This window comes from Dama dama, chromosome 20, assembly GCF_033118175.1.
Source record: "Dama dama isolate Ldn47 chromosome 20, ASM3311817v1, whole genome shotgun sequence".
Lineage (NCBI taxonomy): Eukaryota > Metazoa > Chordata > Mammalia > Artiodactyla > Cervidae > Dama > Dama dama.
In genome coordinates, this window is record NC_083700.1 from 80,643,062 (window position 1) to 80,669,937 (window position 26,876).

General features: G+C 46.5%; 1 protein-coding gene across 1 annotated transcript in view; it reads left to right on the forward strand.

Annotated features, from left to right (window-relative positions):
* The first annotated feature begins 2,027 nt into the window (after positions 1–2,027).
* KANK4 (KN motif and ankyrin repeat domains 4) overlaps positions 2,028–26,876 on the forward strand; it is a 68,295-nt gene continuing 43,446 nt past the window's right edge. The window contains exon 1 of the mRNA XM_061121721.1: positions 2,028–2,279. The gene's annotated coding sequence lies outside the window, so the exon portion shown is untranslated. The remainder of the gene's footprint in view (positions 2,280–26,876) is intronic.

The following is a 26,876-nucleotide window of genomic DNA, read 5'->3' on the forward strand; positions in this document are numbered from 1 at the left end:
GAAAAGGCTCCAAGATCAGGACTCAGACTGCCTAGCTTTCACTTTCAAATCTAGCAATTAGCTTGTGCAACCTTGAGCTACTTAGTGAAACCTCCTGAACTGGGGTTTCCTCTTGCATAAAATGGAAATAGTAATCTGTGCTGGGTCCATCCTATAGGGGCCATGGGAAGCCTAAATGAAATCCTGTGAGGTGCCCAAGGGGCACCAACCCCTGCTCCATGGGCTGGATCTGTTCCATAATTTCATTTGACTTGAACCATGTTGACCTATGGGCTTCTGAGGTGGCGCTAGTGGTAAAGAACTGGCCTGCCAGTGCAGGAGACTTAAGTGAGGCGAGTTTGAACCCTGGGTCAGGAAGATTCCCCTGGAGAAGGAGATGGGAACCCACTCCAATTTTCTTGCCTAGAGAATTCCATGGACAGAGGGGCCTGTCTCTGTCCTACATGGGCTACATACAGTCCATGGGGTCGCAAGAGATGGACATGACTGAACAGACTTAGTATAGCACAGCACATGTTGACCTATAAATCAAGTGCTTAGCATTTTCAAAATGTTGTTGTTCAGTTGTTTGGTTGTGTCCTGCTCTTTGTGACCCCATGGACTGCAGCACTGCCAGGCTTCCCTGTCTTTCATTGTCTCCTGGAGTTTGCTCAAACTCATGTCCATTGAGTCCATGATACCATACAACCATCTCATCTTCTGTCGCCCCCTTCTCCTGCCCTCAGTCTTTCCCAGAATCAGGATCTTTTCCAATGAGTCAGCTCTTTGCATCACATGGCCAAAGTATTGCAGCTTCAGCTTCAGCATTAGTCCTTCCAATGAATATTCAGGGTTGATTTCCTGAGTTATCAATAAATTGGGAAACTTGACTTAGATATCTGGATTTACATCTTCTCTGTGTCCATCTGGTCATATTAACTTGTTGCCCTGAGTGGCAAAAACTGGCAAGAGCTGGTTAGCAGCAGCTCCTTCACTTGGGAAGGAGCTTGGAGCTACCCTCAAGTTTACCACCCGCTATCATTCCCAGTACTGAGGCCAAGACTGCATCATTTACTGTGACTCCAGGGCCATGGATTTGTTTATAAGGGCACCCTAGAGGAAGCAAAGCATCATTATAACCGTGCATCCATCAAAATGTGAAAAAGAAAGTCCCAGAAATGTCCCTTGCCCTAAATTATCTCCCCCCCTTCACAATTTCAATCTCAAAAATGAAACACCTTTGGTTAGGTTTTACCTGGCACCAATGGAGCCTTGGAAAGGTGCGCACAGTGGGTCAGTGCTGGGGTCTGCTGAAGTCCCACAGACTCATACATTCTACCCCTACCATACTTGTTTGTCCCCACCCGCAAAATGGGGCGGTGACAGCTGCTTTCTCCTGTTTGTTGTGCACAGTATTGTACTCAGTGAGCAGGTCATTCAAGGTTAGTGACTGAAATGCAAATATTTCAAACTGATAAAAGGTGTTGTGGGCAGTGCAAGTGTGAAGTGAGAGAGTGGGGCCAAAGCAACGGCTGGAAAGCAGAAAAGCAAAAGGAAAAGGAAACGACTTAGGAGAGAGAAAAGTTGGGATAGGCTCACTCCCACCTTGCTTCCACTTCTGCCATGAGAAAACCCCAGAGCGATGTATATCCCCTCGCTGTACTCCATTACCCAGATTGGGTTCTAGTCCTGGTTTGGTCAAATGATTACCCTGTGTGATGGTGTCTTCCCAAACCTAAGAGGATAGAAGTGCCCCAACAGTTAGTTACTGTTGTAGTTTAGATGAACTAAGATAAATGCACATAAAAGCACTTTGGAAATCTGCAAAGCGTTATACACAGGTTAGGAGTTTTTGGGTCTTTTTTCAAAAAGTTTTTCTTCCAAACTCCATCCAAAAGCTTTTTGAGTTTCCCAAGGCTAAGACCCTCCCCTCGGTTTCGCAATGCCGCCCCTTCCTACACACCAAAGCCCGCGCCGCGTCAGGAGTCTTTTTTTTTCCCCCTGGCGAAGGCGGGGACTCGGGTGGTGCTGGCAGCCGGAGACGCCGGGCGCAGCTTGGGCTGCCCGCGCCTGGCCAGTCCAGCAGCGGCCCGGGTGGGTGTGCCCCGCGGGGTGTGCGCCCCCGGCTCAGGCCAAGCCCGCCGGCGAGAGGGCGTCCGAAGTGGTGAGCGCCCCGGACGACGAGGGTGCGCCAGCCTAGGGGAGCGCGCCCGGGACGGGCACTGTGCACCCTGAGGCTGCGTGCGCCCCGAAGCCCCAGGCACAGTCGGCGCCCCCCGCAGGACTCCCCGCGGCTCAAGGTAAGGCGCTCGGCCACCCTGGCTCTGCCGGTGCCGGCCCGGCGAGACCCGAGTCTTGGCCCTGGAGCTCGGCCGCCCCTCTCTGTCTCTGTCACCCGCCTCGTCCCCTGCACGCGCCGCAGCCCCCGCTCCCCTAAAGCAGAGGCTGCGGCAGCCTGGGCCAACCGGGCGCCCCCGCCCGAGGTCCGAGACCGCGCGGGGAGGGGGCTGTCGAAGGGCAGGCGCCACTCGCCTTCCGCCCCATCCGCTCCTCGCGCCCCTGCGTCGGGGACCGCGGAGATCGAAAGGGATGGGGGAGGCCGCGGTGCCCTTGCGGCTCGGATGGTGCAGCCCCCGCCCAGCGCCTTCGAGCCCGGTCCTGCGGTCAGGGATGCAGCGTGCCGGACTGGGGCGCCCTGCCGCCGGCTCCTTCTTGTACCTGGAATCGAGCTTTTAGCCTCCCTTCTTCCGCAAAAGCTGGCCCCCGCCTCCTGCCCTGGTACCCCTCGGCCCCTGGCTGAACTTTCTAGCGCTCCTGTAGGACCGCGACCTTGGGTGGAGGCAAGGGGGCCTCCTGGGGAGCCGGATGTGCTGGCCGCCGCCCCGCTGAGGTCGCTTTAACCGAGCCTGCACTCCGCTTGGTGAGATTCCCTCCCTCTCACCTCTCCCTTAAGGTCAAACGTTTGACCCCAAGTACTTTGAACCTGCCGAGTGGCCAGTTGCTTAGCATGGGAGTTGGAAAGTCGAGCCCCATGGCCCCTACACCAGGTCTGAATTTGCACTTGCCTTGAGAGTCTGCCAGGGCTACGCGAACCAGAGATTTTGGTTGTCAGACGCCCTAGGGTTCCGGCTTGGAGTGGCAGGAGGAGGAGAGGCAGAGGAAGGACCCGGTCCTCCTTTCGGAGGATGACCAGTTGAAGCAGGGCAAGATCTTGTTGACCAGGTAGGTTCGAGGAGGATCGGATGCATGCAGCCAGTGACCGATTGAGGCTTGGAGAGAAAGCATCTTAAACAGGGTTCCCAGGGATCCTCCTTGATAAACCAAATGTGGGCTCTTTTAGAGTCTTTCAAGACAGGACACAGGAGGACACAGAGCTACATTTGGAACAGAGGCAACGTTCACTCTGATATTGCCTTTTCAAGTCCAACCTTCCTGCCCCTCTCCAAACCTCCTCTTCACTGGATCAAAGTATGAGTTATGGGATATGTTAAAGGCAGTGAGAATGGGGAATGGCTCATGGTCCACACCAGTCTATAATTCAATCAACATATACTTGCTCTGTGCCAGGCACCGGCAAGGGAGTAAGATACAGAAATGTCTGGTCTCATGGAGCTTGCGGTCCAGAGCCAAGAATAAAATCACTCAAATAAATATAGAATTAGAAACTATGCTGAATTGGTTGAAAGGAAAGGATAAGGTGCTATGAGAATCTGTGATACACACTGTAGTCACTCACTCGGAAGGCTGATACAATGTATGTATACATATAGCTGATTCACTTGGTTGTAGCCCAGAAAGTAACATAACACTGTAAAGCAACTATATTCCCATGAAAAAGAAGAAGTAACTACTTGAAGAGGGTGGAAAGAACCTTCTTGGCAGAAGGAGCAGCATGTGAGAGAGCCCTGAGGCAAGTATCAAAGCCCTTTAGATGGGCTGAAAGACTGTTGACCAAGTGATGACCTGGGGCCCAAATGGGCATGTGCTTTACTTTTGAACCCCATCACCTGGGCCAGTCACTACCTTCCTTTCTCAGCTATAATCACCAGCAGTTGGAGTTGCCCAGTCTGGGAGAGAGGAAGAGACTGACATGTCGGTGCAGAAAAGGCATGGAGGGAGTGGGGTTCTCTCTTGCTGCCACTGGAGCTCTGGCCAGCCTGCCTCCTGCTTTCTGCAGCAAGACACGTGCTTCAGGCAGCTGGGCCCGCGCAGTGCCTTCTTGTCTGCAGATCAGGATTGTCAATGATTCACTAACTCATGCATTCATCAAAACTGCATTGAGTCTCTGCATTGTGCCAGGCACTGTGCTGATTGCCATTTGTAAGGAAGGGTCATGGAGGGGGAGTCATGCATGCACTGACAACCGGCACCTTTGCGGACAGCCCATGCTCACTCAGATTGCCAAGAGGCAGCCGTTCTTTCCTCTAGCTGTTCCCTGTTACCCACTGTGCCCACAAAGGACTAAGGCTTCTGCCAAAATTCATGAAGATTCATTCTGATCATGGTAGTTCATCCTAGACTTTTAAAACTAGAATGAACTCATTGGCTACAATGTAAAGTTTTTAAGGTTGATTTATATGGCATTTCCTAATCTGGACCCTCCTTGCCTCTCTAGCCTCATTTCTGGCTTCTATCTTTCCTTCCACCCACCCCTTTCCTCAGCGAGCATCTTCTTTGTCCTACTCACAATTATACTTCAGTTTCCGAAACAGTCGCTGCCCTTTTGATAAAATACTCTTCCTACTTGTTCACCCAGTGAACGCACACTCAACTTTCAATATCAACATTTAACCTAGGATTCCCCCAGGACTCTGAAAGCCTTTTCCAGACCAGAGTCAAATGCTCCTTCTTATTTGTTTAAGCTTCTGTCACATTGAGCAGTAAATGCTCTGAGCTTCGTAAAGTCAGCACTTTCCTGTCATATTTGTGTCTCAAATACTGAACACAGAGAAGGGCACATAGAAGGTGCCAAGTAACTGCTTATTGGATGAAAACCATCATCTAGCCTAGTATTTCTTTTTTATGGAAGGTGGGTGTTGAGTGTTGCATACACCTTTGAGATTCTGATGCAAATTATGGATCTGCTCTTCCAAATGCATATAACCTAAAATGTCTTGCATACAACATCATGTGATTCACAGCCCTCCTCCCCCCCTCACTGACCCCACTTTCCAGAACTTTGAACTTCAATTTTATAGAAAATGGAGGCCCAACGAGAGCCAGTAACATCCTGAGTACCTATAGCTGGCCAGAAGTATGGACACACACCTCCATCCAGTCTTCACACACACCCCGTCATCCCTCCATCCCTCCACCTCCTGACTCTCAGGCCAGCGCCCCTTCCAGCTGTCTCTGCTTCTTGTAGTCAAGTAGCCTCTTTCTGTCCTTGTGAAGGCCGCTGCTCATAGCTGGAAGATGGATATCTTGGTTTTGCTTCAGTTCAGTAGCAGCCTAAGGTGTGACAGGGAGACAAATCTTGTTATGGGCAGAGTTGACAATTAGGAAGACAGATGGGCCATCTCCCCGGCCTGTTCACTGCCCTGCCTGCAATGTTATTACATCTATTTTAGCTGGAGGAGGGTCACGTGTACGCCACAGTTGTCTTCTGGGCTCTGGATTGAGCCATGTAGGCCAGGTTTGGAAACACTTTGGACAGGACTCTTGCGATCAGGGGCCCAGCTCTCCATCTTTTCAAAGGCTTCTTTTCCGTACAGCTGGCTGGGGGAAGGCATGGAGGGAGTGGGGTTCTCTCTTACTGCAACTGGAGCTCTGGCCTGCCTGCCTCCTGCTTTCTGCAGCAAGACACGTGCTTCAGGCAGCTGCGCCCATGCAATGCCTTCTTGTCTGCAGATCAGGATCTTCAATGATTGACTAATTCATGCGTTCTTCAAAACTGCATCGAGTCTCTGCATTGTGCCAGGCACTGTGTAGACTGCAGTTTATAAGGAACGGTTGTGGAGGGTGAGCCAGTAATAGATGGTGCCGGGGAAAGAGGTAACCCTTCTAATTCAACCCTTTCCTCAGGGAATGTGGTAAGGAGGACAGTCAGGGCAGCTAAGAATGTGTTCACTTTTAAAACTCTGGTCTCACGCAAGTTAGGTTGTCTCTGGGGCTACTAAGTTTTCTTAACTGTGAGATGGGTTTGATAACAATCTTTTCTTGCTAATCTCTGGGCAGCTGTGTGGATACAGTTATCACATGTTGAATGGCAGATACACTCACTTCTGTATGTGAGACAGGAGCAGTACAATCTAATAATAGGGTCCATGTGTGTCAAGCCTTGACACATTTCATGCATGCAGTAATCCTAGAGATAGTTGCAGTCATAATCTCAGATATATAGATGATGAAAATGAGAGCTGTTAAATGACTTGGGATTGACAGAGTTCTCTGTTTCTGGAGGTCACTTTGTGCTATTCTGTAGTAGAGTATGTGGGAAGATACAAACTTTCTGTAGCAGAGTATGTGGGAAGCTCCAGGATTGGAGCCTCGATCTACTGCTCACCAGCTGTGTGATTTTCAACTGGACTGATAACCTCTCTGTGCTTCAGAATGCTAATCATCCAGACCCAGAGTTTAGACTGTTTAGACTAGCTTTAGATAAATAATAATAAGCCTTTCTGTGAAGTTTCCAGTCTACATGGATAATATTTCAAAGTACGATCAAAGGAAAGAAGTGCCTTCCCAATGAAAATAGGATTGTCACAATTTCCTAAGATTTCAAGTAGATGCTTAATGTGATGTGCATGCAGTTACAGACTGGTGGTGTCTGAAGAAGCTGGCTGAAGGTTCCTTCTCCAAAGGAAAGAAGTCTGTTTTCAAAAGGAATGCCTCACTACCTTGCTGGGCCTCTGGGGCCTGGGGCTTGCCCCTCGCTTAGCTTTCTGGGGATAGAGGCACTGTGGGAAAAGACACAAATCCTGATTTCCTGATTCTCTTTCCCCAGCCCATGTTTCCCCCAAAGTAAATAAAACTTATTGGCAGGGGATTATGTATATATATATATGTCTTCTTTTATGTTGCTGTGGCTTTCCCTCCATTGTGTGGAAGGATCTTTGCTGTCTCTTTTGGTATGTTTATGTATTTCTAGCTTATTGCTTTGACGTCAAGGGACAAGGGGGAGAGAATTATGACACTGGGGAGTATTTGCTCCATGCAAAGATAAAAGAGCAGCCTTTGGTGCCCGTTCTCCTTCACAGCTTGGTTTCTGCCCAGAAGCCAGAGATGCCGGCTCTCAGTGAAATCGATTTGGATTTTCATAGCAGGGCACCAGACAGCAGGGCTGAGTGTTTCCAGGCGCTGTCTTCATTGGCTGGTCCTTAACACCCCACTGTCATCCGCCTTGGAAAATATAGCCATCCTACAACTGGGGAAAGGTTTAAAAGACAAGGAACTTCAAGCTGGGTGGTGGCTGAGTAGAGCCTACTGGGGTCTGTACTTCTTAGGGCAGTACAGATGTGTAGCAGAAGGACATTTCAGCAGTAATGGCTATGTTTTTTAAGAGATTGTTTTCATTAATCATTTGTGAGATTTTAAATAGATAAATAATAAAGGCTATCACCTCTCTCTTCCTCAGAAAAGGATTACTAGCCCTGTGGGCCCAAGCAAGTGACTCCTGTTGACTGAATTTCAGCTTCCTCATCTGTATTTGCTATTGATGATACTGACTCAGGGCTATTCTGACACAGAAAAGAGACTCCCTTAAGCTGGTTCTAATGAAAAGAGTGAGGAACCATGAAATGCAGTATGATGTCCAAGCAGAGGCCTGGAAAGAGGTGTTGCGGGGGGTGGGGCGTGGGGGGCGAGGTTCTGAGTTTGAGGTTATTCCCCTGGTGCTGTTGGTCACTGGCCTTCACTCTGAGTGCCATTGGCTCAACTCAGCCCCTGCACCGCATCCGTCTCCCCCACCCTCCACTCTCTATCACCCAATCCTCTCCTTTGTCTCTGAGTTCAAGTTTCAGGGAGAACCCTATTGTCTGAGCTTGATTCTCTGATAGCTGAGGCTTTCTCTCCAGGCAAGTCTCTGGTCAACTTTGGCCAATCAGCTGGGAGGGGAGGCCAGAGGAGGGTCATATTTGCATAACTTGACCTTTTGAGGCAGGAAGGGTTGTGTGGGTAAAGATTCTTTGAGAAGGAGATGAAAACAAGCAGGAACTCAGGGATATACCCAGTACAGATACCTATTAAGTTATGAAGGCTCTAATAGAGATTCTTAACTTGGGGTTAAGAGCCTCAAGGGGCCCATCTGTGGAATTCAAAAGAGTCTGTGAACTTGGATCGGGAAAAAATATGGCATCTTTATTTAGCATTTTCTTCGATGATGAATGTAGGCAACAAAGCAGAGTATTTATAGTACCTGTGACATTGTCACCAGGAGAAATCACAGATATTTTCATATCGCATTTCAGCTGCTGCAGATATCTGGAACTATGATTTATGTTCATTGCAGCTTTGAAATTATAGCAGTTATTACACCTGCTGCTAGAGCTTGTTATTTAATGCATTAATAAAGAACATATACTACTGTATTGCACACTCATTTTGTAAAAATTAATAGTTATATTTCATTTTAATTGGTTTCTTTGTGGTCAAGCTATGTATTTTATTTTATATATTTTAAAACGTTCTGAGAAAGGATCCAGTAGGGTTACTCAGTATGCTAATGAAGTCCATGGCACAAAATAGGGTTAAGACCATTCCCTCATGGAAAGTCAATAAGCTTTAGTTTCCAATTTCCCACCCTCCCTTGCCTTAATCGTTCGTATACCCATCTATCTCTGTCTAATTAGTACAAGACATTCTTGAGCAACAGTAAATTTCATTTAATAGTTTGGCAAATTTGCAAAAATACATAATTTGTGGTTTGGGTAGGAGGTTTTAATATATATACAAAGATAAATTTACAAATTGCAGGCGCACATGGGCAAGTAGTTCAGTAATTCCTATTAGCAGACCCACCAACTTGAGCTTTGATCACCAATCCCATGCAAACCTATCTATTGAAGCAGTCACAGAATGGACAGTTATGTTCTTGAGAAGTTAAGGAGCTTGTGTAGATTAAGTGATGAATCACTCAATCAAATGCAAGCTAGGATCATAGGAAGAAAGAGAAGCAGTGGGAAAGATAGCTTTGAAGTGGGTTCTGAAATGGCGGGAATAGAAGAAGGCTGAATGGAGGAGGGAGGAAGTCAATGAGGATGTGGGAGGACTGACCAGATGTTTATTTTGAGGAGGAAGCCTGGAGGGAGGAGGGTCACCAGGAGCAACATTAGAATAGTGGTTGGTTTTTTTGCTATCTTTTATTGAATGCTTACCATGTGCCAGACACAATGCCAAGCCCTTTAAACAGAGCAGTGATTTAATCTTTACCAACTACTCGGTAAGGGATAATTGTTATCATTCCCATTGTACTGATGAGTAAAGTGAGGCTCCTAGAAGTTGAATACTTGCTCTAGGTCACAGGGGTATTAACTGGTGGAGCCTGGAGATTAGCACTTATCTGCCTGATTCTAGAATCCTGTGCCCTTAAAAACCGCTCTAGGCAACCATAGGAGAGTCTGTTTGGGAAAACTATGGCTGCCAATTTGTTTTGGTAAGAAAGTGCTTACTATCCCTTCCTGACTTCCCCACCCTTCCCTCTGGCCTCTTGCCTGTTCTCACACCTCCTTCCTTCTACTTTCCACCCTGAATCCACTCACATGCACACATGCTCCAGGAGTGAGGACAGAATAAAAATTAAGAGGAAAGCTGTGGGTCAGGCAGAACTGTGTTCTAACTCTGGCTCTGTCACCTGGCTCTGACTGTGCCGACTCTTGGTTTTCTGTCTGTGAAATGGGGGTAATGGGGTAATGGGGTAATGGGGGTAATGGTGCACCCTTCCTAAATTTGCATGTCTTCTCTCTAGTGCTTCTTTTTGGCTAAGTGCCCCCTCTCTCTGCTTACAGTGGGACATCGTCCCCATCTTCTTCACATATGGGCTGTTCTAGAAGGGCTTCCCTGAAACCCCCAAACCTGGTCTGTGGGCAGCAGGCATCGCTTCTCTTAGTGGAGAATTCTTGAGTGTTACTTGGGTATACGCTCCCTTCCTCATCCTTGGCACAGCATCTGGTGCAGAGTCCTTTTCAGTAGAGCCTTGATGAAAGCTAGTGAACGTTGTCCTTCAGTCCCCTTTTCAGCATCCCATTTCCCATCCTTCACACTGGTTCTGGGTCCCATCACTCAGAGCTGGTCTGTAGGAAACCTCAGTGGTTACCTGGACCATGCCCCTCTGCTTGCAGAGAGGATACTGACGTCTGGTGTGGGCAGGTTGCAGGCCCGGGAGTGTGGGCCTGAGCTGGAATGAGAACACAGACCTCTTACACCAGCACACTGCCTGGTCCTGACACTAATGCTGGAAGCATCTCTTCCACGGTGGTGTGTGGATATGTGTGCTAAGTCGCTTCAGTCGTGTCTGACTCTTTGTGACCCTATGGACTGTAGCCTGCCAGTCTCCTCTGTCACTGGGATTCTCCAGGCAAGAATACTGGAGTGGGTTGCCATTCCCTTCTTCAGGGGATCTTCCCGACCCAGGGATCGAACCCACGTCTCAAGTATTCTGCATTGGCAGACAGATTCTTTACCACTTTTGCCACCAAGAAAGCCCTTCCACACTGGTAAGCAGGCTGATATTTTGGGGGTGAGGGGACATTTGTGGAGCACCTGGAATCATTTGCTTCTGCAGTTGCTTACTTGCCCCACACTAGTCCCTGCCTCAGGCCTGGCCTTCTGACCTCATCTTCTCTCCCATTCTACACCCTTGCCCTGGGCTTTGCCAGCTGCTGAATGGAGCCCCGTGTTAGCCGGGCCTGTAGGTGGCCGCCTTCGGGTGATGCCTTGTGGTGCCAAAAGGCTTTTGCTCTAAGAACTCTGCCCACTGGCAGAGCTGAGGCCTGAAATTCCTGGCATTAGAGTCATTTCATTCCTTTGGATTACTTTGTCTTCTCCAGAGAGCTATTGTTAAAATGCAAATATGTTACCCTGAAGGGTAACCAGTTACGCCACTACTGTGGCCCCTTGGAGGAGCAGAATGTCCCAGGGCTTTGGTTAAGTCACACTCTCCTTGGCCCTCAGTTTCTTATCTGTAAAATGGAGACAATAAGAGACTGCTTATGGGGTTACCCCAAGAATGAAATGAGATAGTGCACCTAAAGCACTGGACACATAATCAATAAAATTTGGGGGGGGGGGGGGTGTTGTTTTGTTTTGTTTTTTTAAGCAGTTAGGATTATCTGTTTAGTTCTCTAGCTAAAGTTTCAGCTGTTATTTGTTTGGTTTTTAAAGTATTTTGTTTTAATGTAGTCTCCTTTCATTTTAAGATATTTTTCCCCTTTCTAATTATAAGAATGGTTTTGACCTTCATTTTCTTACTTTTAAAACAGGGTAAAAGAGCCTACCTTATTGGTTTATTGAGGATTTACTGAGATAAAGTGCTGCCTGTGGATGCCAGGCCTGCTCAAGGCTCTCACTTAAACTGGAAGTGGGGTTGAAAGCCTCTGAGGGCTTGGGGAACATCTGGGTGGGTTACTAGGGAGGAGATGGAGGAGAAAGGGGGAAACAGGGGGACTCTGCTTCCTCTGCCCCAGCTGCCTGGATGTGGAGTCTGGATGGGAGGGCCCCTGGGAGAGGGTGGACCCTGTGACCTTTCCCCTCCCTGGATCAGAAGATCCTTTGCCTTCTAGGCAATTTCTCTGAGGTCATGCATTCCCAGGAGGAGTGGCATCCTTGGCCTCCCTCTCTGGCTTGACTTTGGTGGAGTGGTGGTGAGGAGACCGGAGTTTATTTCCTTACCCCTCTCATCTCACAGAGTGGTTTAAACTGAGTGGGTGTCACTGGGAGGTATAAACTGCTTCTTTGAGAGGCAGTTGGGCTTCTGAGAACATCAACCCAGGTGAGATTCTCTGCAGTGTCTCTGGAGAGCAGGATAGTTGTCTTCGGGCTGGGGCAGGGAGAGGATCCAGGAGCAGAAGCAGCTTTGGCCCAGCCTCCTGGCCTGTGAATGAGGAGGGGTGAATGGGTGGGGGGCACAGGAGTTTCCCAGCAACTCCCAGAGCAGGGCGCCACACTTCCAAGGTTCTAGGAAAAAAGATGGCCCTCTCCCCCTTGTCTGCCCAGGGCAGTGAGGATTGTCAGCCCTTCCCCGTGCACTGGCCTTTTCCAGTGTGCTTTCCTGCCAGCTTCAGGGGAAGGCTCATCCCCACTCTCAATCCATCAAACTCATCCCCACTCTCAATCCATCAAATCCATTATCCTTCCAAAGCAGAGCCTGGCTGATGCAGAAAATCGCTTTCCCTCGAGCTGGAGGACAGGATTGAGAAGTGGAGGTGAATGCTGGTTCTTGGGACTCCGAAGCCAAGCAGCAACCTGCCACCTTGCCACCTGCTGGCCCCACTGTGGCAGTGGGAAAGAAGGGGCTGCAATGGGAGTCTTCTGCTTTGAGGCAGAGCACAAAAGAGCCAGCGTTAATTCTAGCCCAGAAATGGGGCTTGCAGTTGTGAAGTTCCATTACGGCTCCCATGTGTTGGTGGTCTATGGGCTGTTACTATCCTTTTTATTCTCTTTCCCTTTTTCCTCCTTCCCTCCCTTCCTTCCATCCAATAAATACTGATCATTTGTTCTGGGCTAGGTGAAGTGAAGTGAAGTGAAAGGTGCTCAGTCATGTCTGACTCTTTGCGACCCCATGGGCTATAGAGTCCATAGGATTCTCCAGGCCACAATACTGGAGTGGATAGCCCTTCCCTTCTCCAGGGGAATCTTCCCAACCTAGGGATTGAACCCAGGTCTCCTGCATTGCAGGCAGATTCTTCACCAGATGAGCCACCAGGGAAGCCCAAGAATACTGGAGTGGGTAGCCTATCCCTTCTCCAGTGGATCTCCCCAACCCAGGAATTGAACCGGGGTCTTCTGCATTGCAGGCGGATTCTTTACCAGCTGAGTTATTAGGGAAGCCCTAAGTACCTGGGCTAGGTACTAGGCTGGATAAGAAGTTGCCAGTTCAATAGAGACAGAGAATTAGCTAATGGCAGGACAGTTTGAAGAGTGCCCTGATGGATGTTCTTACAGGATGATCTTGGTACATAGAATCTGGGGGACGGGAACCCCTTCTGACTGGTGGGTGGAGAAGGGAAGATGCTGGTAGGTAAAGCATCTTGAGGGCTGAGTAGGAGTTACCAAATAGAGAAGGAAGGAGTAAGATTTTGTGTAGAGGGAGCAGAAGGAAGTCTAGAAGATGCACAGCTAGAGGATGTACAGAGAACTCAAGACAGTCACTGATTCACTGAGTTTTGGTTCTCTCTCCTGTAAAATGAGAATAGTATCAAAGTCATAGCTGGCACACACCAAAAAAGTCCTTCCTTTCTTCCAATTTATTTTTTTACCAGAAAGATTTTACCATGTGGGGAAAATGGCAATGAGAGGCAAAACATACTAAGTGCTGGAGTCAATGGAAATATGATGGCAGGATATAGCATTTTGGAGGATGGGCATTATTAATTAAGATTGATATTTAAGATTGGCAACAGTTGGCACAGTCTAGGCAGATCCTTGAAGAATGGGAAGGATGCTGGTAGAGAAGGCAGAGAAGGGCGTGTTAATGGGTTGGTACAAGGTGAGCCAAAACATGGAGGTGTTCAGGCACAAGGTGAGGTGTGGGTGCAATTTTCAGGGCCAGAGCAGTTGAGGGTGAGGCTGGAAAAGTGGGCTGAGGCCACTTTGATCTCTAACTGGTGGGTACATAGATGATATCTGGTTTGCATGTGAGTTTTGTTGGATCTGCACAATATTATTCCTTTTCTTTAAAAGATCAGATTTTACATGAATCCACATTCCTGACTTCTTTTGGAAAAAAAAAAAAAAATCAGATCTGGCAACACTGGCCCCACGTGACAACACCTGGCTGGAGGGTGAGTGGTGGACATTCAGAATGACAGCTTTCAGTCACAGGTGGCATCTCCCGCTGGCCAGTTAGCTTGAAATCACCATCATTCCAATCTTCAAACAGTATGTTCAGAAAGCTCCTAATAAAATGCATTACAAGGAAAGAGAAAGAAGCTAAGCCATTGTAGTTCCTTACTAGATCAGGGAATGAATGTTACTCCTCCTTGGGTAAATTTTGATTGTGGAGTAGCAGTTAGGTGGGGAAAATGTGATGCTTGATGCATGATAGCCTGAGAAGGAAGCCCTCGGAAGTGAAGGGTGGACGGGGACACCTGGAAAGATGGAGATGGTGGGGCCCTGGTGTCAGTCATTGTACCCACTCCTCTCAGTCATGGCGAATTCTGTCTTTGCTGGGGAAGGACACCAAAATGCTTGTCCTTGTCAAATATTTATTGCATTTTAAAACATTTGCTACCTTATTTTATTGACTTTTAATCTTAAAAAAATTAGACTCTTGAAGGACAAGATAAAATTTGTGTGGTTTTTTTCAATTTGTAAAGAAAAAAAGTGGAAAAGAAAAAATTTCCCCTATTTTTTGAATAATTTTTGGAGTGTGTGTGTGTATGTGAGTGGGTGGTTTTTATAATTTGAAAGGCTCAATAAACTCTACTGTTACTGTTGTTATTTTTCAGTTGCTCAGTCATATCTGACTTTGCTTTTTAATTAATTATTTAAAATATTATACCAGTTAGTAGTAAACATTTAAAATAATGTGAAACCATATGAAGGAAAAAACTCCATAAACTGTCAAAGAATGGTGGTTAGGACATATGGGAGAATTTGGAGTGTATTGTTCTAGACTTGGATATGGCTATATATGAGGTATAAGCTTCCCTAGTGGCTTAGATGGGAAAGAATCTGCCTGCAATTCAGGAGACCCAGGTTCAATCCCTGGGTTGGGAAGATCCCCTGGAGAAGGGAATGGCTATCCATTCCAGTATTCTTGCCTGGAGAATTCCACAGACAGAGGAGCCTGGCAGGCTGCAGTCCATGGGGTCTATTGTTCTAGACTTGGATGTGGTTATAGCTGAGCTATAGGTATGTCCTTGTATATATCTAGGTAAATGCTCACACAGATATTTGGATAGAAATTTTTAATAAAAAGGTTTTTACATACTGTCCTGCTATGTGTTTCTCTTAAACCTCTTTCTTGAGCATGTTATAGGTCATTACATCACCTCCATGCCTATGTAAGGAGAGCTCTGCAATGGAAAAGACCACTGGATAGAATGCACTAGTTTTGAGTCCCCCACTGTGTTCCTCTGAACCTCACTACTCTGCTCTATAAAATGGGGATAATAATTCCTTCCTTCCAAGAATCGAATGAGGGTTAAATAGAATGCTAATGTACTCAGCACAGTTTGTTGGATATTGGGTCACCAGAGCCCATTACACCATTGAGAAAATGTCTTTCATTCCTTGGATTCCTCATTCTCCACCCTTCACCCCCTTGGGAGGGAAGTGGTGGGGGGGTGGGAGAGATGAGGGTAAATCTGGGGCGAATTACAGCTTTTCTCAATGGAGTTTAAAATCCTCTTTTCAGTGCTGGGTAACATTAAAATCTCAAACAGTTCATTAGCAGATGCATTCCAGTTTTGTTTAGGAAGTTTTCTCTGGACTCATGTTTATTTATTCAGCTGCAGGAAAATTCCTGCAGCCAGGTATGTTGGTAGGAGGGTATGTGACAGTCACACGAAGGCTGTGACCTGCGCCTGCCCTTCGTGGGGGCGTCCTTGCTAGTTGGGAAAGTCTGCCCCTCTTGGTACGAGGAGGATTCATACCTTGTCTTTGCAAATGGCATACCCTCCTGCTAATCAGTTCTCTCTCCCACTTCTCTCCTTCCCCTTCCAGCATTAGATTACCATATTCTCTTTCCTTTGTGTAACACATCATTAACAAAGACTTCTTACTCTTGATATCTCATGAACCCTCTGGCAAGTAATAAATTTAGGTCCGTATGATGTGACAAATGAAGCAGTGGAGGCCCAGAGGAGCTGTGATATGACTCAAGCTCACACAGTAGAAATCGGACAGATCGGGGTTTCTTGGCTTGCAATCCAAGCTAGTCGTGCAGTATCATGTTGCCTGCTTGTCTAATTGTTGGCAGGAAGCTCCTGAAAGGTGGGGGCTGCAAGAGGGGCTCTCATCCTGGCCAGTGGGGAAGACTCTTTGGAATGCATGTAGTCGTGGGCCTTAGTGTACTGGGAGGGACTGGTGAGAGCAGATGAAGGGGACAGGTTTGGAGGTCACCCCAAGGTCAGTGGAGGCCGGGAGCTGGCGGGTTGAGAATAGCCTGGTGCAGAGCCTGGATGCGGAAAGGGAGGCTGGCCGTTGTGGTCACTTGCAGGTCTGTGGGCTTTTCCAACCTGATGCAGTCTCATTTTGGGTATTTGACCCTTTTTTTTGCCTCAGTCAGTAGCACACCATAAAATCCTCTTGCACATCCCACAGAGGATCCCTTTCCTAATTTAGCTCACATCTCCAGGGCCCTCTATTCCCATATCCAACAGATCAAAACTTATCAGTTCTGTTTCCCATTCTCTCAGAGAGTAGCTGAGAGAGAGCTTCAGATAACCTCATTTGCTTCAATGAGAGTACTGACTGGTTCCATCTATATAGCTGTGGTTAGTATCAGAGTAGCCTTATAGACCAGCTCTTCCCAATAGAAATATAATGCAAGTCACATTTAAAATAAACTAGTAGCATATTAAATAAAATAAAAAGGAAACAGGTGACATTAATTTTAATAATATATTTTTATTTAACCTAATACATCCAAAATATCATTACTTTAATATGTAATCAATAGCAAAAATTTAATGAGATATTTTACATTTGTTTTCTCATCTTAAGTGCACATTTTACCCTCACTTACTTTAATATGTAATCAATAGCAAAAAATTAATGAGATATTTACATTTGTTTTCTCATCTTAAGTGCATTTTACATTCACATCACATTTTAATTCAGTCTGTTAAGTGTTAGTTGCTCAGTCATGTCCAACTCTTTGCGACCCCATGAACTGTAGCCCTCCAGGCTTCTCTGTCTATGGGATTCTCCAAGCAAGAATACTGGAGTGGATTGCCAGTCCCTTCTCCAGAGGATCTTCCCAATCCAGGGATTGAACACGGGTCTCCTTCATTGCAGGCAGATTCTTTACTGTTTGAGCTACAGGAAAGTTTTTAATTCAGACTAGCCACATTTCAAATGCTCAGTAGCCACATGTAGTTTGTGGCTATGGTTTTGGCAGGCATAGTTATGAGGCTTCATTCACTATTAAACCAAAAAGGCTTATTTTGTGATGAGTAGTGGGGTGCTTCTGGGCACTGCCCTATCTCTCCTGCATTCCACTGAAGTAGTGAAGAGTAGCCCCACCTGCTGCTTCTACCCTCTTGTCAACTCCGGGCACATTCCCCCTGCTTTGCTGACACTGCGCTCATGGCTCTTCTTAAGACTCAACACCTTTGGGTTTTTAGGATTCAAGCCACACTGGATCTTCTTTCTCCCCTGCACCTCACTGGACTTTTCCCACATTCCTCTCCTGCACACTTTTGCTCTTCACTCCCACCACCTCTGTAACCCATCACACCAATCATGCCAATATGGATGACTCTAGAATCTAAACTCTCATCTTCAAGCTTCTCCCCTGCTCCAGACCCACCTTTTCTACTGTCTGCTGGGTCATCCTTGCAGGATAAACCCTTCTCTTTGGGTGAACACACTAGGCGGACACATTCGTTCCTGAGGACAAATGGTCCAGCCTCCAAATGGACCATTTGGAAGTTAACAAATGGGCCATTAACAAATGGTTAAGTAGCTTCAGTCGTGTTGACTCTTTGCAACCCCATGGACTGTAGCCTGCCAGGCTCCTCTGTCCGTGGGATTCTCCAGGCAAGAATAGTGGAGTCGGGTAGCCATTCCCTTCTCAGGTGGATCTTCCTGACCCAAGGATTGAACCAGCGTCTTCTGCATTGACAGGCAGGTTCTTTACCACTCACGCCACCTGGGAAGCCCAAGCATTTGCTATACTTCATCCCAACTCATCTGTACAACCCTGTAAGGAGGAAGTTGTGGGTATTTGCTTTTGTTTTTGTTTTTCTGTTTTCTGTTTGTGGACACTGGGGCTAGCGGAGCTTAGGGAATTTGCTGAACGTGTGCTGGTAAGTGGCTGAGCTGGGAATCAAACTCAAGCCTGCCTTATTCTAAAGCCCACATTCCTGATCTTCATGCTCTCCTGCCTCTAGCAGTTCCAGCACTGGGCTATGCTGTTTTCAGAATTGAGTGTGTACTGTGTATGTAGATACTGATCCTTAGAAGAACACATCCTTCTGTGCCTATGTTGTTTGCATGTTGTTGTTCTACCTGCTGTTATCCAGGCTCATCGCTGGTTTATTTCCGAGTCTGCGCCTTAACCTTTAGTGTTAGCACTTGAAAACCATCACTGAGACCAAGTCCCCTGCTGTGAAGTGTCAGAGCCTAGAAGTAGGAATGTGAAAACATCTTCCAAGCGGTTATCTGTTTTCCTTCCTGAGGTCTTAGGCTCCTCAGCTGTAAAATGAGAGAGTTGCTTCGGTTAATTGCAAGAGCTTGTCCCGCTCTCACGCTCCACGAGTCTGTTTCATGGTTCTGCTTCCCAGGGGCTGACTGTGTGCTCAGCACACGATGGATGCTGTGGGCTGTGCAGAGAGAGCCCAGAGACATCGCCCCAGCTGTCAAGGAGTCGACAAAACTGTTCTGGAAGACAAGCCAACATTCAGGAAGCTGCCAGCAGTATAAGACATTATGTAATTATGCCTGCAATCTCAGATTATATACATTTGTGATGGTTCAATAAAGGAGAAGAAAAGCGGCTGTTCTCTTAAAAGAAAAAAGAATACATACATAAAAGGAGCAGTTAGTGGAAAGCATGAAGTCTGGCCAACCTGCTCGTCACATTTGCTCCTCTCTCTTCCCTCTTGAAGTCATTCTATAAATATTTACTGTCTACTCATGGGCCAGGCTCCGGGGACACACACTCTCCCTCAGTGTAGCTGGAGTTGTATCTGAAACCCAGCCTTCATCTGGTTTCTTCCCTGCAGAAGAACCTTTGCAGGTTTCCAACTCTCTAACAGAATAAAACGAGCTGACCTCCAGCTCTGCCTTCTTCCTTCTGGGCCCCTCACACCTGCACGTTAGGCCCGGGGCACTGGTCATTCCTCAAGCCCACTGTACCTGTTTTCATCTCTGGGATAGAGGGCTGCTCTCCCAGCCTGCCTGGTGAACTTCTATTCATCCTTCAAAACCCAGCTGAGATACCACACAGTGGTGCTTTCGTGGTCCTCCATCAGGCCTTTGCCCACTGCTGTGACACCGTGTGTCTTTGTTTAGGTCTTCATCTCTTGTTTTGAACCATGAGTTCCTTAAGGGGTCTTTATCCCCTGTCTTCTTCATCTGTGACTCCACAGAACCTAGCCCTGGGCCTGAAGAATAGTTTCGGATCAGTGGCTAATTGAACATCATCCATAGAGGCTGGTGTGTAAACTGGAAGCTTCCCTTTCCTTCTCTCAAGCTGCTGGGCTGTTTAACTCCATGCCTCGTGGCCTGCGAAGCAGAGAAGATGGTTGAGAAAGCATCACAACTTCCTGTCTCCACACAGTAGTGGGGACACCCCACCACAAGAGCCTCACTATAGCCCTGGAGGGGGACTTTCAAAGGCAGCAGCTGCTGACACCGCACCCAGCAGAGGGCTGCGGTGAAGGAGGCATTTGTGTTGGGCTTGGCAGGCTGGGGGCTTTGTGCTCCAGAGCACAAGTGGATAAGTATGTCGGGCAGGCTCCAGGCTGCACACGCCCGCCCAGGGCCTGGGCCTCTAACGCCTCCTGCCCTGGGAAGAAAAGGAGGCATTGTGTGCGCTGGCTGCCCTCCAAGGGAAATATTCCTGTTGTTCTTCTATTTTGAACTGCTCCCCTTTTAAAGGGGAAAAGTCCAGAAGTGAAAATCTCTCTCCACTCTAACACATCCTGTCTACCAATTCCAAATCAGTTGCTGCCTTTGAAATATTAATTCGTCCATTGATTGATTCATGTCACTGTGACATCTTCAGGGAGCACGGCGGTGGGTCATCAGCGTCCTGGGCATGAGGGACATAGCCCTCATCCCTTTGAGGCTCTATTCCTGATTAAAGTGAAGTGTTAGTTGCTCAGTCGTGTCTAACTCCTTGTAACCCCATGGACTGTAGCCCTCAGGCTCCTCTGTGGGCTTTCCCAGGTAAGAATACTGGAGTGGGTTGCCATTTCCTTCTCCAGGGAATCTTCCCGACCCAGAGATTGAACCTGGGTCTCCTGTAATGCAGGCAGATTCTTGACTGTCTCAGCCACCAGGGAAGCAAGTTCCTGATTGCTGGGTGTCCACATCCTTGTGAAGCCCGGCCCCGCTCCTTCTCTGGGGCCCGATGTCCCTCTGCAGCTCATAACTCCCATCTCGAGGATTCTGTCTGCCCTGCCAGTCCGCCCACTCTGCCACCTAGTCCTGCATAGTATCACCCCCCAGAGGTACGTGATTTCAGCTCATCACTCTTCCCTCCACTTAGGCCTCGCAGGCAGGTGTGGACAGAACCATGCCTCAGTCTGGGCATAGCAACTTAGCAGGAAGACCTGATTCAGCCTTAGCGCTGCCTCTCACTGTCTTTTTGAGTTGGTTCAAGTTCCTCAAGCTCTCTGGACTTCAGCTTCCTAATCTGCAGAACAGGTCAAACGACACCTGACCTTGTACACAGAGCCGTCGGGGAGGAGGAAGTGGTATGGTGCTGCTGGCACAGGGCCTGTCCTGCCACATGGCAGCTCTTGGTGAATAATAACCAAACAGGGAACACCTACTGAGCACTTACTAGTCCCTTCCTTCCCTCGGACGCCACAGCAACCATGGCTTATGTTGGAGTGTTTTCTGCCTGCTAATGCTGTGTTAAGTCCAGGCATGTCACCATCAGACCATCAGCCTCTAAGGAGTGTGCTACTTTCTATCGCCTTTCACAGCCGAGGAAACTGGCTCTGAGATAGAGTGACATGGCCAAGGTCACACAACTTGCAAGCATGAAGCGAAGAATGGTGCCGAGGTCTGCTGGATCCCTTCCCATCCCTTCCCAACCAGACAGACACCCATCACAGGCTGGCTTATTGGTGCTGGGATCTGCAGCATCAGCATCTTTTGAGAGCGTGTTGGAAATGCAGACTCTCAGGCCCTACCCCACCCACACTGACTCAGCATCTGCATTTTATCAAGATCTATTGGTGTTGGATGTGCATCATGCAGTTTGAGAATCTCTGAACTGAGTCCCAAAGTGTTTTTTTTTAAAAAGTAAGTTAGAGCAGGACTTCTCAAACTATAGAGTGCCTAATGATCACCTGGAGGGCTTGTAAAACATTGATTCCTGTCCCAGAGATCCTGATTTTTGTATTCATTGTTTGTTCTAGTCTTTAAAAAAATTTTTTTTCATTGGAATATAGTTGCTTGGCAATGTTATGCTAGTTTCTACTGTAGAGCACAGTGAATCAGCCACATGTACACACAAATTGCTTCCCTTTCGGATTTCCTTCCCATTTAGGTCATAGAACATTGAGTAGAGTTCACTGTGCTATACAGTAGATTCTTGCTGGTTATCTATTTTATACATAATATTGATAGTGTATATACACCAGTCCCAATATGCCAGTTCATCTCACACACCACACCCCCCCCCCCCAACTTCTCCCTTGGAATCCATATGTTTGTTCTCTATGTCTGTGTCTCTTTTTCTTTGGATATAAAACTATCTATACCATTTTTCTATATTCCACATACATGTGTGTTAATATATGATACTTGTTTTTCTCTTTCTGACTTATTTCACTCTGTATGACAGACACTAGGTCCATCCGTGTCTCTACAAATGACTCAATTTCATCCCTTTTTAAGGTGGAGTAATATTCCATTTTATATATGTTCCACATCTTTATCTGTTCCTCTCTGGATGAACATTTCAATTGCTTCCATGTCCTGACTATGGTAAATAGTGCTGCAGTGAAGATTGGGGTGCAAAGTGCATGAGTCTTGGGTTTCTCTGGGTATTCGTTCCATTCTTATCTATTGCCTTCACTTCGTGGGTTCCTCAGAATAGGTGTAGTGGATGTGAGTAGGATCCAGGCAAATTTCTGGCTCACGTCTTGGCCCAAGGCTGCTCCTGGTTTATATATGTGGAGCCATTAAGGGGAATTGGGCTGGACTTGGGTCCTGCACTGAATCTTTGGCAGCAGCATCCCACTGTTTTGGGGGGAACGGTTCCACTCTCAGGAAGGGCATTTCTCTCCTGAGTTATATGAGGCAGGAGCTGTGGAGCCCTGCAGCAGCCACATCACCCCCACCCCTGTGAACAAAAAAGAAAGGAAATTAATTTGTAACCTAAAACTCTGAAAATACATGTTTGTAATGGAAATTTTGACAGAGCAATAGATATGCAAACAGCATTTTCTCTAAAATTGACATCTGTGTAACTTGACTGCTGCTATCTGATTAAATGGCAATTAAATGTTTCAAGACTCCTTGGAACTTTCAAAGATTATTTGAAAAGTAATTGTATTGTATTGATTAAATAATTTTAAGTTAAGCAGAAAGTCACTGCATTTCTTAGTCTATTCCTTTGCAAATAAATACATCTTATTTATAGATCTATTGCATGCCCCCCAAATGTTGTTTATATGTTAATAATCATCCAATATTTAATGAGCATGAGTGGTGATGGAATTAAACAGTAAATTCGTTCCTTTGCTAAATCCTGTCTTGTTCCTTCTCTTTCTATTCTGACTCCACTGGCAACTCACTTCACAGACAGCTGTAGAACTAAAACCTGAAAGGCAGAGAACGCTGTGGTTAAGAGCTTGGTCTCTAAAGTGAGACATACCTCCAATTTGAATTCCAACCTACAGCTTACTAGCTTTATGTTCTGAGCCTATCATTTGTGAAGAGGATATAATAGTACCTACCAAATATGGTCATTGTGAAATTGAACATTATCATTGTACAACATTGGACAGTGTCTAGCTAACAATAATTTTATTATTATAACAATAGGAGTAGTGACTATTATGATGATGATGCCTCAGTTTTTGAATCTGTAAAATGGATGTGACAGGGAATTAAAAATGTAAATGCATGAGTATTCTAAACTTCTTTGCCCATAGAGACTTCAAGTAATTCCCTTCTAAGAAAACTTCTGGCATAGCTTGCTTGGCTCTTGCCCCTCCATTATTATGCCAACTGGGGTCATCCAGTGATGAGAAATCTCTGGACAAATGGAGCCAATATTAGGACTGTGACAAGGAGAGAGAGAGATGGCAGAAGATGGGAGAGTGGATGCCAAAGGTGAGGGAGGGGAGGGAGGGAAGAGCCAGGTGGAGAGTTTGCTAAGGGATGCTGGGGAACAGAGCACACGGCTGCTAGAGCAGTTGCTTCGCTGGAAATAGATACTGAGAACAGCAGAGACAGGAAAGAAAAACTTTAAGACTTTGGCTTTGTGCTAAGAATGCACTTCCCCTTTCGTGTTTTCTCTAGAGACTGCAGTGAAGCTTTGGACTGCCTCCAATTCATTTTTTTCTACTTAACTGCTGTTTCTTTGAATACATCCCGAGCTGAGGCCAGGCCATGAGGTGGCCATCTTTATTTCATTTACAGGGGAGTTGAGCTAGTACCATTCCAGGGCTGAATGAGGATGGTTCGAGGACCCAGCACACAAGATGTGCCTAATTGCCAGTGGCAACTATTTCCATTGCTGTGCATCACACTTTGCCTGTGCCCAGAGGCTGTAAGCAAAGGCCACCAATAGGAGTAAGAGCAGTTCACCTGCTCAATTTACCCACATCGGTGCATTATCCTCTGTTTAAACTGGGGACACCAGCCACATTGTTTTCAAAGAAATCATCAATGTGGTGTCCTACAATGCTACACTGCAGACCAGGGCTATCAGCACGAGGTTTATAAAGGAAACAGGAGGCTAGGAGGCAGAATCTGATCTTGGCCTTACTGTATGGTATGGGCAACTCCTTGAGCTGCAGTTTCCCCATTAGTAAATGCAGATAGGTCCAAGGTCCTGTGTTGTTTCTCAGCTTCAGGTGCAGACAACAGTAGATCATCAGAAGGACTAATTGCACACTCCACCACCTGCATTGCTCTGAGCTAGTGCCCTAAAGGAGACCCAAAAGTATAAAAGAGGGGCCTCAATTGGGGAAAAAAAAAAAAACAAACCTAAAATCTGACTGGAATAAAAAATGTGAACATCTTTGTGTTTTTTTTTTTTTTTTAAATTGGAGTTACCTAATCAAAGTCCAACCAGTCCATCCTAAAGGAAATCAGTCTTGAATATTTGTTGGAAGGACTGATACTGAAGGTGAAACTCCAAAACTTTGGCCACCTGATGTGAAGAACTGACTCATTTGAAAAGACCCTGATGCTGGGAAAGATTGAAGGTGGGAGGAGAAGGGGATGACAGAGGATGAGATGGTTGGGTGGCATCACTGACTCAATGGACATGAGATTGAGTAAACTCCGGGAGTTGGTGATGGACAGGGAGGCCTGGCATGCTGCAGTCCATGCAAAGAGTCGGACATGACTGAGCGACTGAACTGAACTGAATGGAAGTCTGGGCTTCCCTGGTGGCTCAGATGGTAAAGAATTCACCTGCAATGCAGGAGACCCACACTCAATCCCTGGGCTGGGAGGATCCCCTGGAGAAGGGAATGGCAACCCACTCCAGGTATTCTTGCCTAGAGAATTCCTTGGACAGAGGAGCCTGGTGAACTGGGGTCTCAAAGAGTCGGACACAGCTGAGCGACTAACACTTTCACTTTCAATGAAAGTCTACCTGTCATATGCTCCCAATGTGTAACCATTTTGTGACACCTTTGAGCTGCTATGGGGTGCTACAAACATGGGGTGTCAGTTCTGAAAACACCTTTCCTTAGTGACTTTAAAACAAAACACATCAAAACAAAACCTAAACCAGAATAGCGTAAAACCTTCCTTTGTATTGCCGTGTGGCACAGTGGCAATGAACCAATCACCAAGGAAAGTTGAGGTCGATAGAAGTTTCTTGAGCCTTTCTTCTCTCACTGCCTCTCTCTGGTTCATCTTTAATGATGCCCAGCCTGTCTTCAGCCACATGCTCCTGAGGTTGAATCCTCATCACCCTTGTCTGATCCACATCACAGGTGCCTGCTCCTTTTGTGACTGTGTTAGCTAGAGGGCCAGGCAGGACCTTGTGAAATAATAATAAAAAGTCTTCCAACTTGCCTGAAAAGTTTGGAAACATATCTGGCTTCACCTGGGTATCTGGAGATGACTTATCAGGTTCAGTTTTGTTTAACGGACTTCCTTGTGCCAAGAAAAATCTTCCTCCCAACCCAGAAGGCAGATGCCGCAGCCCACACGAGCCCTAAAGTGTCTGCACCTGCAGCCGTGTTCTGAAGCCAGCCTGATGCCTGTGAAGTCTTCCGCTGGACCCTGATTAAGACCGTGATGCTGGGAGTGGGGGCTGCCCAAAGAGGGTAGTTCAGGGGCACCCCACTGCAGACGGTGTACATGTGCTTACTCTTATGATGCTTTCACTGAAGTGACCTTTCACTGAAGGAAGGAGGAGATGAGGCTGAATTCCTTGATTTACTCCCAGTTGTGGTTCCAAGCTCTTTGGATTGTGGCCCAGTTTGGCCAAGCAAAAACCCTGCTGGCCCACTGAGCCCACTGATTCTCACTTTTGGGTGAGAAAGAATTTGGTAATAAAGGACAAGGGGGAAGAGAAAAATCATCGACGTGGTCATGCAGTAAATCCTCAGGACAAAACAATCAGCAGGAACTCTGAAGAGTAATTCTCCAAGTAATGTAAATTAATGGAATAGAACAATTAAAAACCCAGCCAACGCTGATGCCTCATTGTAGCAGTCAAGGGTCACAGTTGCAAACAACAGAACTGATTCTAGCAAGTTTATGTCAAAGAGGAATTTATTAGAGGATGTCACGTCACTCCGCCACCCTCCCCAGAACTGCTTATCTTCAGCCCTTGATTTTCCAGGGCACTTTCTTCTAAGCTGAGGCCTGGCCTGGGTGCCTCTGCATGTTGAGCGCAGGTCTCACAATGGGGTCCTAGCTGTAAAAGAGGCTGGCACTGTAAATTCTGTGTTCTACCTTGAAGACGTGGAACTCCTAAGGAAGGAAATAACCCAGACATAGGAAGGGTGTTCACATGGTGCAGGGTAGCCCCAAAAAACACGGCAAATATCTTTTGCAGTAATAACAAAGCACCCTTCCTGAAAATTGCAGGATTTCCAGCTCTTTGCCTGCACGTGTACACCCTAGTTCTGCAGTATTGTTTACTGATGGATGGAGGTCATACTCTTTTGTAGAACAGAGAATTAATATTCTCAGTAAACTCTTCTAAGAAACTAATTTTTATGTATGAATGCCAAAGTTTATTAATTCTCAATAATTCATTATGTTCCTAATTCCTTATAAAGATGAAATCCCATGTATGAAATTTCCTTTGAGGGTAATGAAAATGTTCTAAAATTTGATTGTGGACTTTTCAATTTGAATATTCAAATTCCTCAGATTGAAACCTTTATCTTAAGCCTCAAAATGGTTCAAAATGACCTCAGAATGGTTCAAAATCCTAAACTTAAGAGCTAAAACTATATAGCTCTTAGAAGAAAACATTGAAGGAAAATTTCTATGGCAGTGAATTTGGCAATAATTTCCTGGACATGATACCAAAGCACAGGCAACAAAAGACAGTATAGATAAATTGTACTTTATAACCTTTGTGCATCAAAGAACACTGTCAAGAAAGCAAAAAGACATCCTACAGAATGGGAGAAATTATTTGCAAATCACATATCTGATAATGGGTTAATGATTTAGTGATACTAACC